The sequence below is a fragment of the Heliangelus exortis genome, chromosome 10 (assembly GCF_036169615.1).
Source record: "Heliangelus exortis chromosome 10, bHelExo1.hap1, whole genome shotgun sequence".
Classification (NCBI taxonomy): domain Eukaryota; kingdom Metazoa; phylum Chordata; class Aves; order Apodiformes; family Trochilidae; genus Heliangelus; species Heliangelus exortis.
In genome coordinates this window covers 2,595,683-2,609,906 of record NC_092431.1, presented here as the reverse complement: position 1 = coordinate 2,609,906, position 14,224 = coordinate 2,595,683, and the positions used below count along the sequence as shown (strand labels likewise).

Genomic DNA, 14,224 nt, shown 5'->3' with positions numbered 1-14,224 from the left:
CCTGAACAAGGGATTTTGCCCAGCAGCCTATGTCACTCTACACACGTTCAGTGATAACAAGCACTTCAGACTCAAAAGCTGTCAATAAAATACCTTCCACATGACTACAGATCCCTGTATCTGTAATTAAGGGGAAAAAAAAAAAAAAAAAACCAGTAAGAAAACACTGGAGCTTTCACTGCCATTTGAAACAGAACAGGAGGAACTGGAAACTCACACTGTACAAGGCATCATTCAAAAGCACTGGAAGAAACCTGTAAGGAATTCAAAGAAGACATGTCCTGAGAGTTCAGACAAACCAAATCAAGACTGCTCCTCCCCAGCTGCTTTTCCCACCACAATAAACATGAGTTGATGCCAAGAGTTGTTTCAGACCTGTCCAAACCAGCCTTCATTTGGGTTTTTAGCTTCTCTACAGACAAAGGCTCTTTGTCTGCAGAAATACCTTGCATGCATACTTCCTATTCTGTCCCACTGAAAGGTATAAGAGGTGTTAATAAATGTAGATAAAATCCCTGCAACAACACACACAGGCAAGTTTTTCTCAGTTTGTTTTGATTTTTTTTTTTTCCAAAAAAATTAAGCATTCTACAAAGTGAAGCATTTACACACAGCTAAAAGGAAACTGCCCCCTCTCTCTGAATATTCTGGAAAATGAATCCCCTAGGATCTGACAAAATAAGACACAATTATAGTGCACATCAGTGAATGCAAACTTGAGTTTCTGTGCTATGTGGACATCTGTCCAGCTGGAAGAAGCAAGACTCAAAGTCTCTTCACCCAGATGGACAAGCAGCCCTCAGGTACCTGACTCCATCACATGAAAACCATTTGAATAATTTTGCTAAAATTACAACACTCAAGCAACAATCACCTTCATCCACAAGATGAAGGTCATCCTTGTCATCCACAACATCTGCAACCTCCAGTGCTTGCCCCTGGCAGCCAGGTCTTGAAAAAAAAGCTGATTTTATGTGGTGCTCTCATCCAAAGTTTGGATCCCCTCCTAACCTTGGGCTATGCAGGGACCCCAAAGATCCCAGATTCCCAAAGGAGGACAAAAAAGGGGGAATGACCCAGTGCTTAAGTCTAAAGCCTGTTGTCACATCCAGCCCTTTGTCAAGTTCCCTTCAAAGTCCCCAGAGAGGCAGCAGATGCTGTTGTATAACTGGGGCAATGGTGTGAGCTCCCCAGGACTATAAAAGGGACATTTCATTTGCTCTGCTCCATTATTGGAAGCTTCTGCAAGCATTAATTAATGGCACACAGTGTTCTCTAAGATCAAACCACCCAAGCAGCAGAGTGCAAACTGAAAGCCCCACAGGACTAACCTTTATCTCAGCTGAGACATCACCTTCAGCAGCCAAAGGGCTTTTAGGGGTTTTGGCTTCAATCAGTGCCCTCCTCATCTCCTGAGCTCATCCTTGTAAAGCTCCCAAGCTCTCAAGTTGAGTTGACAGAAGTGTTCTGAGGCAGAAACCCCCACTCCTGTGTCCATCCCTCTGTTTGTGAGGACCCCCCAGCAAATCCCAAAGGCCAGTTTTGCAATCCCAGGAAACCCTAAGTTCACCCTGTCCTTAAGAAGGGCAGTCCTGACTGTCCATGTGGTGCTGACAGCAGCAGTCACGGGATGAGGCAGGGATTGGATCCAGCTGAAAAATAACCCTATAAAAATAAGTAATCTGCTGCCAGGAGCGTGGGGCTCCCTGATCAAGATCTCCAGCCCACAGTCAGACCAGAGCATCCAGAAGAACAGAACCACTAGAAGGAGAGCTTTTAATTTTCTGCAAGTTGACTCAAAAGACTGTGTGTGCCCTGATGGGGGTGGAGAAGAGTTATGCAAGAGAGGAAACAAGGAGCTGGAGATAGGACAGCACAGTGAAAATATCCTAATGCAGTTTCACTGTCTTGCAAAACAATGCTCCTTCCAGCAAGCCAGACTGTCCAAAAAGGGTCTGTGATTTTTGGGAGTGGAACCAAAAGATTACCAGACACCCTCATGCTGCACGTCTTCCTGGCAGAGTCCTCTGGGATCACAACTGCAACTGATTCCAAAAAAGAAAATCCTGTTAGAAGGTTGGAGATCAAAGCAGGAGGTTACACCTACATCCTGGAACATGCATGCCCACGGGACAGAACAATTTTAAATTCAGTTTCAGACTAAATGTCTGTCTGGCCAGGAGAGTCAATAAGTTAGCACGCTCAGTGTTCCACCTCTGCAATCTCTGGGAGAAAATCCATACCCCACCTGCCCTGCAAAATGAATTAAAACTGAACAGAGCCCTTTGAAAGAAAAAGAAACTTTTTTCCTATGTAATTCCCAGATGAGGGACAGGCCAGGATCACCTGCTTGGCTTTGCACAAGGTATTTTCTGGATACACTACTTACAAGGCAGCTTGAGTAGGTATTTCACAGCAGAAATGATCCAAATCAAAGAGCTTTACTTTATTTTTATTTTTTTTATCTCTCTTCCAAGTGTGCAAACATCATCATATCCTGTGATATTTCAGCTATTCCAAGATTGCCAGCACCCTCCACTGTTAAATGCCACTCAGCTACATCTAGAGGACACACTTAAGAAAGAAATCTGGCATTATGCAGAAATTAATAAACAACTATCCATTCTTTAGAAATTATTTACCTTCATTTAGCTCTATCTACTTCATCAGCCAGGAAAACAAATGTTTTCTTTTTTCTTAAAAGGTAGTTCCTGCCCTTGAACTCAGCAGGTAAAAAAAAAAATATATATATATAATAATTTATTTTAATGACTTTTTCACACCACTACAAAGACTTTGTAGCCCTTTCAAGACCTAGTGGATAAAAGAAATGCAAGGGACCAAAATCCAAGATTCTCCCCAAGCTGAAATGGTCTTGTATTTACATCAGCTCAGCTCTTTGGGCTCCCCACAGCTGAGGCTCTGCCTCCCTTCCTGTGTCCTCCATTCTGTCACCCATCTGATCCTCAGCCTCCAGCTCTCTCCCCTCCTCCCTCCTATTCTCAGACACCAGATAAAAAGTGGTCTCAGAGGGTGAGAATAGCCTGGAGAGTGGAAAATAGCTTGGAAGCAGGAATGTTTGACAACCAAAGCTCTGTGTATATCACTACTCCAGGGCTGCAAACTCAGCTTCCCTCAGACCCAGCAAGCTCCATCACTTGGAGTTATCTGAGAGCACTAACAATAGCTGTCTTGTTTCACTGAGACTTGCAGAAAAGCTTAAAGGATGGCTTGGTAGCTGAGAACTACCCTGAAATAGCTCAAGGATCAAACTGCAGTGCAAACAGCAGGGTTCCAGCATGATATTCCTGCTGAGGAGCTTATCTGACCCCCTTCAGAGCAACTAAGAAATGCCTCAGTGCCAAAACATTCCCTGCTACATCCATCCTACAGCCTCATGTCCCTGGCCACAAGATGCCACAAAACAAAAAATTCTAGTGGTAACCAAATGAAAAAACAACAAACAAAACTGTAGTTACAACCAAGGACACGACTGAAATTCAGCATCACTTTTTTACTAACCCACCCCATTTAAAGATCTCCAGAAGAAAAGGTCCCCAGTGCATCCAGCTCCCAAAAGCAAAGGTCTGTGTCATTCTGCTTTCAAGTTCAGCCTGTGAACTGCTTTGTTATAAAAAAACCCCAAATGCTGTGTTATCCACAGCCAGGATGGGCAGCCCAGGGCTGCTGGTTGAACCCTCACCACCAGTCTGCACTCCCTACCCTTGGGTCCCACACAGGTTCTGGTTCTGGTTCTCAAAGCCTTTTCTTCCCCCCCCAGTGAATAAAAAACATGCTGTATATTCTGGTGGTGTGATGGGCACACTCTGTGCAAGTGAAGGTGAAGGACAGTGCCATGAACCCCATAAAGAGCACACTCCTTCCATAATCAAAGAACAGTGCCACTGCAACACCAGCTGATGGTACCTTACTTAAAATGGTTTTATGTGTCAGCTTTAACCTCCAGGGGCTTTATTCCAAATTGCAGTGGCCTCCCAGAAGGTAAAGGGAGGAGCAGAACCCCCCAGGCTTCCCAAAATATGTTCACACCTGTAGACAAGACACAAGCACAGGACATCCAGCTGGGGTTCTTACAAAGAGAAACACCTGCACCACATCATCGTGCTCTCCAGGTGCCACATGAAAATCAAACAAGTTTTATTTTCAAAGCAGTTCATATTCCCACCCACGGTATTTCTGGAATCTTTTCTTAAAACAAAAAGAAACCACTGAAACACTAGATTTAAAAGAAAAGGGGAAAAAAGCAAAGACTTGCACTCAATTTCCGTGGTACTATAAACTGTAGTGGTGTTGTTACTGTGCATGGAGCATGGGACACTTGGACACATCAAGACACCAACAAGAGCTGAGGAAAACTGGGCAGGTGGCTGAAAATTTACAGGTTCCCTCAATTTTCAGGCTGAGGAAACACCATGATGTTTTGTGATACCACTTGTTAAAAAGTTCACTCCTGAGGAGTCTATAACTCATGGAATTGGTTGTGTTCAGGTTTTTTTTTACACTTATGCCTCTATGCCCTCACCAGTGATCTGCTAGAATGTTTGGTCTGCAAGAAGATCTGAACCTCAAAGCCCTCTTCAACATCATTGCTGGACAAGATTTTCATTTTTGGACTCAAGCAGAGCAGGACAGATCCTTAAGTGAGTTGGTTTAGATGCTTTCCTGAGAAGAAAGAGTTCAAATCCATTCTTCACTCCATTTCCAAGAGGCAATCTTTCTACCTCTTTAATTTATTATTCACTACTCTTGAGACAACATTTTAGCTCACCAACAGAGCTAAAATAAATCAGTTATTTAATTTCCACAGGGTTGACTTCATTAACTTCTGGAGAGGTCTAATGTTTGTGGCCACTGGGAAAGGATATTTCTACATTTTTCCATTTTCTGGTCTGTTAATCACAGTTACAGAGAGGAGACAACAGATTTGTGAAATACAACAGGCTATATTTAATATTTTTCAAAGGCACAGAGAAAAAAGTTTATATTTCTTTCTCATATAACCCAGTCAGACACAGTAAGTAGGTCCCCATACTTCATAAGTCAGCACTGCCATTCTCCTTAGACCCTCATTTGGGCCAGCAAGAAATTAGTTGGAAAACTGTAGATTTTGTTAGAGGAGATTACTGTGGGATGACAGTCACAGAAAACACTCTCACTGGGCAGAAATGCCCCTCCAAGCTTCTGAGGCAGAGGTGGGCACAAGTCCTTTATCTTTTGGGGATGGAGGGTTGCAAAAAATCCAAATCTAAGGCTAAGGTGGAGACCATCACATCTTTTAGACCAAAAAGGTCTGTAGGGAGCCCACACACCTTTAAATCTCCTTCTCGTGAGGAATGTCAGCAATCTGACAGAGCTTTCCAACCTCTCCATCTGCACCAAAACAACTGAGATTCCCCCATCCCAGGAAAAAAGTCTTTCAGAGACATCCCACTTGTGACAGCACAAATTTTGGTGGAGAAAACACAGCAGAGAGAAAGCCCCTCAAGTGAAAATCAGAAAGGGCTATCCAGGAACAGCAGAGCTGAGGGCTCTCAGGACACACGGAGGGATTTTTGTGGTCTTCAAGCCACACACTCCAGCATTTCAAGAAATCATGGCACAAAGTGGAACACCTCAAGAGCAGCTCCTCCATCACGCCAAAGGACTGGGAAGGATGAACGACCACACTGCCCAACATCAGCTGTCATTTTGGGGACCTGAAGACCCAGACCTCCACAGCTATTTCCACATAAAGTTTGACTAAACTACCAGCTAGTTGCTCCTCCAAACCCAGAGATGTCCAGGTAAACATTTGAGCTATTAAATTGGATCCAGGCACCAAGTCAGATCATTGGGGTTTTTTGCCAGCTCAGTAGCCATCCCAATCTGTTTCCTAGTCCAGCTCCCTACTCCAAAATGAGGGGACAAGGGACAGACAGCACTTGTCTTCTTTAGAGGCAAAGCCAGCTGAGACTACAGACCTTGCTACTCACTGAAAAAACACTGTACACCTGTTCCACAGCAGTGCCATAAAAGATTAGGAAGTGCTGGGCTAACAGTATGGAAAGGGAAAAGGCCCGAGGAAAGCAAAATGTTATCAGTAAGTCAATAAAGCAACCTTTGTAAAAGACTGAAAACACGCCGGATTCTTGCAAAACGGGCAGAAAAAAAGCTCCTAGGCTGATTTCTTGTCCTCCACTAAACCTGTCTGGTGACTCCAGGAACAGGACCGTGTTGTACCAGGCTAAGGGAAAAGTGGATTAACGGGGTGAGCTCAGGACAGAGCTCTGGACCAAGCTGGGTTTGTGTAGAGGGGACAGGCATTATCCCATACATATGGTTTCACTTTCCTGTAAAGCTTGTGTTTACATCTCATCTGTCAGGGCCATTCCAGCTGGCCCTGGCACTGGGTTTGTGACAGCATCCCCAAGCACCACCCAAGGGGTTTTAAAGGGTGGTCAGAGAGCAAAGCTTAAGGGGAGCAGCTCTATTCCTGAATGCAGAGGATGCAAATTGTTAAAAAGCCTTGGTTTGAGGTCAGGCTCGGGATCTGGCAATTGGCTTTGTAGATTTCCCGTGTCCAGGGCTAATCCCTCATCCACCAGAGTGCTTTAAAAGCCGGAGCAATCCTGCAGAAGTCAATGGGTTTGACGGCAAAGGAGAGATGGGGAAGTGCCAAGAGTTATTGTAACAGCTTTTGTGTAAACAAGAAAACACCAGAACGCGAAGGAACCGCAGGTTCTTCACAGCTCGGAATTTTCACCCCGCCTCACCTCAGACACACCGGATTATGGTGATTTCCCTGCTTAACCTTTATTATTCTGCATCTCATCGCCTGAAGTGGAGCGGATGCAAAGGCGCCGATGCTGACATAGAGGAGAGGGGGAAAAACACCAAAAAAAAATAAAAAGAAAAAAACCAAACAAACAACCCCACCCCCAAAAAAACCAAAAACCACAAAAAAAAAAAAAAAAAAAAAAAAAAAAAAAAAAATCCAACGTGATGCCACACACCACCGGGGTCTCTGCTGCTGGCTGGGGCGGTGGTCGTGTCCCCCTCACCCCTCCATAAAACCCAGGCAGGAGTAAACCCCCCACCCGCAACCTCCCCGCACTCCACTCGTGCTCCGGGTGGGGGGTCCCGGGGGTGGGAGGGGGCTGAAGCGATGCTGTGTCCCCGGGTGCATCACGCAGGTCCCCCCTCATGGCACCCACCCTCTCCCATCGCCGGCTTGGAAATCCCTCCCGGGCCGTGTTAAGAGGAGAGGGAGAACCGGGACCGCCACGGCTGAGGCGGTCGCCGACCTCCCCGGGAAGAGAAGGGAGAGCAGGTGCCGAGGGGAGGGCGAAAGGGCCGGGGAGCCATGGGCCCGCCCTGAAGGGAAGAGACCCCCGTGCGGGCGGGCAGGCAGGCAAGGAGAGGGCCTCCTCTTTCTTCTCTTTCTCCTCTTTCCTCCCTCCCTGCCCCGTACCTCTCTCTGCGGTGGCCGGAGAGGACGGGGTCTCGCCGCCCGCCCGGCTCCCCTCAGCGCCTCGCTCCCCTCCCCGCTGCTGGCGGCTCCCGGCGCTGCTGCTGCTGCGGCGGCGGCTGCAGGGACTGCGGGCCCAGAACCAGCGCCGTCCTGTTTTCCAGCAGCACTCCCCTTCGGACCGCCCCGGATCCGCCTCAAGGATCCCCCCGCCTCCTCCTCCTCCTCCTCTTCTCCGCCCGCTGCTCCCCCCCTAGCCGCCCCGGTGCGGTTTGGGGAAGGGGGGCTTTGGGGGGGGGGGGTGTCTGCTCGGTGTCTGCTCGGTGTCTGTGGAGCTGGAATGAGGGATTGGGGTTGTTCGGTCTGGAGAAGGCTCCAGGGAGACCTTAGAGCACCTTCCAGTGATGGAAAGGGCTGCAGGAAAGCTGGGGAGCGACTTGGGACAAGGGCATGGAGGGATGGGATGAGCGGGAAGGGTTTTAAGCTGAAAGAGAAGGGATTTAGGTTTGATTTTAGGAAGGGATTTTTCGCTCTGAGGGTGCTGAGTCCCTGGTTGCCCCCAGAAGCTGTGGCTGCCCCATCCCTGGAATTTTGAAGCCCAAGTTGGATGGGGCTTGGAGCACCCTGGGCTGGTGGGAGGTGTCCCTGCCCATGGCAGAGGGGTTGGAATGAGATGACCTTTAAAGACCCTTCCAACCCAAACCATTCTGTGATTCTATGATCCCAAGAAACCTCAAACCCTCAAAAGGCAAAGCCCAAGGGTTAATAAACCTTCATCTCCTCCTTCAGGACCAATCCTGGAGTGGACAATATTGCACATCCCAGCAGTACCTCTCAGACACACCACTTGGGCTGGTGTGGGTTATATACTCTTGAACACCCCTGCAAAGTTGTGAAGGTAGAGGGAAGCAAAACAAAAAAAAAAAACCCAAAAACCATTATATTGTGCAAGCCAGGAGACAACATTCAAAACCCTAAAGCAGAGGGGACCCAGCTCTCCCAGCTTCTCAGTTTGATGCCTTTCATGCAGCTGAAGGCTAAAATCTTGTCTCCAAGCAGCAGACCTGCAAACAACACGATTTTTTTAACTCATATCCTCTTTCTGAAAAATGTTTGCAACCAGGAATGAACAACGTGTAAGGCACAGGGTAAAGGATCCACTACAGTGAAGCTGAAACACTCAGATCCATCTTCCCCCAGCCTGACCATTACACCCTGTCTGAAACTGCTTTTTTGGCTGTCTGGAGGAAAAGACTGTGCCTTGGATGAAAACAGCTGTGTCTGCAAATTGCCTTCGAGCATTTTAAGGTTTTATAAAACATGTTCAGCTGCCTGCTGGAGGTTTGCACCTGCATGGCTGGGGTGAGGTTGCTCAGCCAAAACATCTGGAGAAAACAGCAAGAATAACACAGGGCTCAGGTTTCCCAGCTTCAACCAGATATTAAATAACAACTCTGAAAACTTTTCCATTTCATATATATACGGTGTTTGATTTTTATTTTTTTTCCAGACCATGTGTTCTCCTAGCTGCCTTTTATTGCTGCTGGTACCACTACAACCAATACCTCCAAGGCACCCTGAAGCATCCAGATGCTGAAGCCACAGTATTGTTGGACAACCTGTGTAGGACAACAGACATCTTATGGTCACACACTGTGGTTTCTGAGCCTGCAAGCCATTAGGATGGCTGTCCCCATCCACAGAAGCCAGACAGCACTGTCCCTGGTGAGCACCATGCTGGGGTGCCAAGAGAGAAGAGGCCTAGAGATGGGTCTGTCAGGCTTGGAGATGGAGGCAGATTAAAGGGCTTCAGGAAAATGGGCCATATCCCTCTTTTAACCAGTTACATCAGGAAAGATGAATTAGAACAAGGTTGGTTATGTTGGCTGGAAAGAGAAGCCTTTCCCACCAAACCCAACAGAACCTGAGGTGAGGAGGAAATAGGGTCAGTTTTATGGTCCAGCTTGGAGCTCCCTATCTGGAGGAGACTGAGAGGAAGCCAAGATTTCCTGCTCGTAGCCCTCAGCATCCCACAGAGCAATACCTGCCCCTGGGGCTGCCTCTAATCAAGGCTGTGTCTGGAGGCAAAGAAGAGCCATAGAATCCTAGAATCCTAGAATGGGCTGGGTTGGAAGGGAGCTCAGAGCTCATCAAGTCCAACCCTTGCTCCGCTCCCACTGCAGTTCCCAGCCCATGGCACTGAGTGCCACATCCAGGCTCTTTTGAAATATCTCCAGGGATGGAGAATCCACCCCTTCCCTGGGCAGCCCATTCTAATGGCTGAGCACCCTCTCCAGAAAGAAATTCTTTCTAATGTCCAACCTAAACCTCCCCTGGCACAACTCGAGACCTCTTGTCTTGCATAGAGAAGAACAGATCAGTGCTGACTGTTCCCCCAGAGAAGCTGACCCATGAGAGATTCTAGTCATCCAGCAGCTGGGAAAGCTGGTGAGCCAATTCCTACTGAATGGCACTTCTATTTCCTCCCCAGCAAATAAACAACCTTGCTCCAGGACTGCACTAGCTCTCAGCTTGCTTGGCTGCAGCTCGAAGGAGCTGAGCTAAATCTAGAAAGCTGGGAGTAGCTGGGGTCCCCTGGGCTCTACCCTCTTTCTCCAGTTTAAATTTGGCAACAGAGCCCAGCCAGCTCAAAGCCCTAGGCATGCTTGCAAGAGGGGACACAGAAATGCAATTACCTAGGGGAAAATAAAGCTAAAATGCATTGCAAGCACATGTTTAATACAGTGTTCCATGCACTAAGAAAGAGGAATTGACAGATAGGACCAAGGTTGGTGCCATACTTGGAGAGTAGTCCCAAAGAAAGCTGATGAAATCCTAAAAGAAGCACTTTTTGTGCCCCTGACATTTTTTTTTCTTGGCTTGTGGCTTGCAAAGAGCTGGCTTAAAAGGTAAATAGAGCATTTTCCTGGGAAAAACCCCATGAACCCCAGGTTTATGAATGAAATGCAAAGTAACAGATGTCCAGAAAGTGTAACCCAAAATCTAGGCAGAAAGATTTTGTTCAACACACCTGAGAAGACTGCCAGGAGCTGCAAGCCAGAGACATACTCATCATTATAAAGCAAGAAAAGGGTCTTATTGCCTAGAAGGTTTTTGTCTGGAAGGGTTGTTGGGTGTTTTGCAGTAGCAAGATGTCTCAGGGATGGACAGAACTAATTCAGGTCTCACATCCTCCAACTCACACAAGTTCCAGTGGGGAAGGAATTTTAGGAAACTAATCAGGAGAGCTCATGGTGGGTATGAGGAGTGTGTACCTGGACACTTTATTAAGTTTTATTTCTGGGTTTGAGGCTGTTTGAGGTCTCATCAAGAAGGTTTATTGGGTGGATTGACTCTGTTGGGTTTTTTCCCTGCCAAGTAAAATAAGGATTTAAAGCCATTAAGCAAATATCCTCTGGACCAGCATAATGCCCCATTCCTGGATCTGTCAGGCAAAAAAAGATCAGGAGAGGAGATGAAAAATAGGCAGCATGCAGGACCCCTCCAGAAGTGGGGCACGTCTCCAAATCTTTGGGGTATCCACAGCCAGCAGGACCCTGCTGCTGAGTTAAAACATAACCCAGAAGGGAACCTAAAATATGGAGCTTAGAAATCAGGGAAAGTTTTGATTTTCTAACCCAGGAATCATTATCATAAGGGCTCTCAGATGGTGATTTTGGCTCCTGCTCCAGGCTGGGTAACGTGTGACAGCAGAGCTCCCTGTGTTCCCCTGAGGAGTACACTAAGTACAGTGTTAAATAACTACATTACAACAGCTCCAAACAGCCCAGCTGACTTTTCCATCCCCTGCACTGTTTGTTTACTAGAGAGAGAGACTAATCCATTTTACCTACAAAGCAAACCCAGAGCAAGGGCTCAGAGTTAAGATTTCATTCTCTTTCCATCCCCACAGAACACGGAATTTCCATGATTCATTCGCCCACTTGAGGAGCACTTGAAGAGTCAAACAAAAACACACATCCCCAGGAGGAAAAGCCAAACCAGGTCTTGTGTGGGAGAGCAAAACATTCTAAGACATAAATCCCAAACCCTGCAAGAAGTTTTAGCTGGAGCAAGACAACCGAGATGCCAAACACAAGGGGGAAGGGCAAAGATCAAATGGTATCACCTCTTGTGAATGTTTCTCCCCCTGACAGCAAGTCAATAAAAGGTTTTACCAAGACTTCAAAGGGAAACCTGAAAGGCCAGCAGCCTCCCTTGGAAAGCATCCTCAGGGTACAGAAGCATAGCTGCAGTCGTTCAGAGGAATGAGTAATACATGACGTTTGCTCCTCAGTCATCACTTGGCAAGTGTTCCAAGTGGCAAGGAGATCTATCATAAATATTTCCCTGTGATGATAAACAAGCATCCCAGTCACCTTTACAGTTAGAAACAAAACAAGCCCAGGTGAGGAGAACTTCTGAAATTCCCCTTGTGGGTTTTTTTTTCTTCTTTATTACCTTTTAGGAAGGTGATTTCTAGAACGACACAGCTCAAATAATTTCTTCTAATATCCTGAGAGCCACAGGCTTGAATATTTCCCTGCATGGACTATTGGAAGGACAAACCTACTGAGAAAAGTACCCAGCAACAGTCACAACACCTAAGTGGGGAAGATCCACCACAATTTCCTTGATAAATTGTGGGGAGTGTGCACCAAGGATGGTTGAGATGTTACAAGCTATTCCTAGCTTGGTTTTGTCAAGCTTCACATCCCAAACATGGGCTATGGAAGTGCTGGAAGACACTTCAAGACATCTGGTGGCAACAACCTGAGCTGGTACAGCCCAGGCCATTGTCTGTACTGGAGAAAGAAAGTGTCCAGGAGACAAATCCTTCCTTTCAGTCCCCACCATCATCAGGTGAGCAAGAGGATTAATGCACAGCTCCCAAAAATCCTGGGGAAAGTTGACTTCAGGAAACAAGAGGAAGGACAGCAGCTCCCCAGCCACACCACGGAGCAGATGTCTTGGAAAAAAAGGTGGAAAATAAGAAGTAGAAAAATGGGGCTGGCAAAGAACAGCAGGACAGCTCTACCTGTGAGAACTCTCTAGGCCAGTGTGCTGCCTCCACAGGTGGAAGAACAAGAATCCCCCTCCTCACCCCCAGGTATTTTCTTGCTCAGGGACTTTGTGAGCCAGATATGCTTATTCTGCATCTATTCACTTGCTTTGGATTTGGTTTCCATCAGCTTGCCTGCTCTGCCCATGTAAATATTGACACCCTCAACACCTTGCAGCAAGTTCTGCCCAGGAGCTGTATCACTGACACATCCTTTGGGTCTGTCTGGACCTGGTACCTTCATCACCATATTCTTGTGTTGGAAAAGACAGTGAACAGCTGTCTGCTCTGCAAGTTTCTCACTAGCTTGTGAGAAACCTCTGGCACATCCCAAGAAGTTATCCCAAGAAGGGACAGCCCCAGCTCCCCTCCTTGAGCCTTCTTATGAAAGCAGTCACGGATCTTTGAACCCCTTTGCCACACGCTGCATGAAATCCCAATCCCTTAAACTGTTCTGAACACAAAGAATGCAGGAAATGAAAAGCTGGCAGGTACAAAGGGAGAGAAATTGAATGTGGAAATCTGGGAGGAGGCTTTGCTGGTGACGGCAGCACTGCTCCTGCCTTATCTCCCAGCAGGTAGCAGAGGGAAGCAATGGCAGCTGCTGGGAGAACAGTGGAAAAATGCAAACTGGTCCTACAGGATCTCTAGATTTGGCCAGGTGACAGCAATACTCCCAGCCAGTCTCTCACTCTACCAAAAAATATCTTTCTTTTTCAGATGTTTCCCCTTAAAGGCCGAGGGCTGATACCCATGAACCATCCTCAGAGTCCTGCTGCCCCCACCACCATTTCCCTGCCTGTCTCAGCAGCCTCTGCCTCTCCACCCCAGCCTTCCCATGCCTTCTCCCTGCCCTGTTGTTTTTGCTGTGCCCTGCTGGCTGCCTGTGCCTGTCTTAGCTCCTGGTGATGCTGGGTTTGAGAGGCACCCAGCACAGAGGATGCCTTTGTCCTCTGCACGTGTCTGCTGCCAAGTGCCATGAGCCACCCTGGCACTGCCTTTCCTAGAAATAGCTTGCCCCAGGGGTAACCCCCACACAGCCTTTAAAAATCACAGGTTCTTGAAGATAAACCCTCATGCAACCTGCACAAAACGAGAAGCAAAGGCATTTCTGGGAGGCAGAAAAGAGGAAAGCTCTGAAGAAACAGGCTGAGAAATCTAACAAAGAACACAGCCTCAGCAGACCCAGAAGCAGCCAAGGAAACTGGTGCCAAGGGGCCCTGGGGAGCAAGTATTATGTATAACCTGCACACAGACAGAATTCAACAACTGCTGAGCCACGGGGTTGTTTTTTGGGGTTTTTTTGCAGCCAGCCTCCAAGTTCTGTGCATGAAGACACAAGCACTGCAAGCAAAAGTAAGCCAAAAAAATCCCGATCCATCCAAATTATCTGGAAAAGCACTCAAATTTAGCTCCCTCTTTCCAGATGGATATATATTTTGTACAGAGAATCTACCCAGATAGCATTTTTCCCCTTCCACAACTTGCAAACGTGTCCGTTTGCTCTTCCACATTTTTATTTTAATAACAGGGGAGTCAAGCAAGCTCGACTGACAGGCTGGTTCCCAGGGAAACATGAGCAACTTATTTCTCCTAAAGAGCAGGCACAAATGCTTCCTGTGTTAAACTGTGGAGCCTGCTGGGACATTCAGATCTCTAGGATATAATCCCAAAAGGACAGAATGTGCTTGCCT

General features: G+C 47.1%; 1 protein-coding gene across 4 annotated transcripts in view; it reads right to left on the bottom strand.

The window, feature by feature from the left end:
* Window positions 1–14,224, bottom strand: part of SMOX (spermine oxidase) — a 62,471-nt gene that overhangs the window by 44,859 nt on the left and 3,388 nt on the right. Inside the window, exon 1 of one of the 4 annotated variants that reach the window (XM_071753176.1) lies at window positions 7,472–7,693. The exons of 2 other annotated variants lie outside the window; for them this stretch is intronic. The gene's annotated coding sequence lies outside the window, so the exon portion shown is untranslated. Of the gene's footprint in view, window positions 1–1,354; window positions 1,450–7,471; window positions 7,694–14,224 lie in introns of those variants that run through there. One more of the 4 variants, XM_071753180.1, reaches the window with a different exon arrangement.